Here is a 215-nt window from a genome sequence, read left to right as displayed (position 1 = left end):
CTGACGGTGGCGTCATAGACGCAAATGATGCAGACATCTTCTGTTGCAGGTGCTCTAGAAGCGCGTTTTCGTAGTTTGAAAACGCCTCTAGACGCACACCCATTGCCTCGGGGCCTTGCGCCGCAAGGTGTTGCACGCCCTCAGGGCCCAGCAAGGACATCAGCTTGTTAAGCCCGCCCTGCATGCCCTGGGGCAAAGAGGAAAATTGTTCCATA

The sequence above is a fragment of the Plasmopara halstedii genome (genome assembly GCF_900000015.1).
Source record: "Plasmopara halstedii genome assembly, contig: Scaffold_110, whole genome shotgun sequence".
Classification (NCBI taxonomy): domain Eukaryota; phylum Oomycota; class Peronosporomycetes; order Peronosporales; family Peronosporaceae; genus Plasmopara; species Plasmopara halstedii.
The sequence above is the reverse complement of the archived record's forward strand: the minus strand, read 5'-3'. Positions refer to the sequence as shown.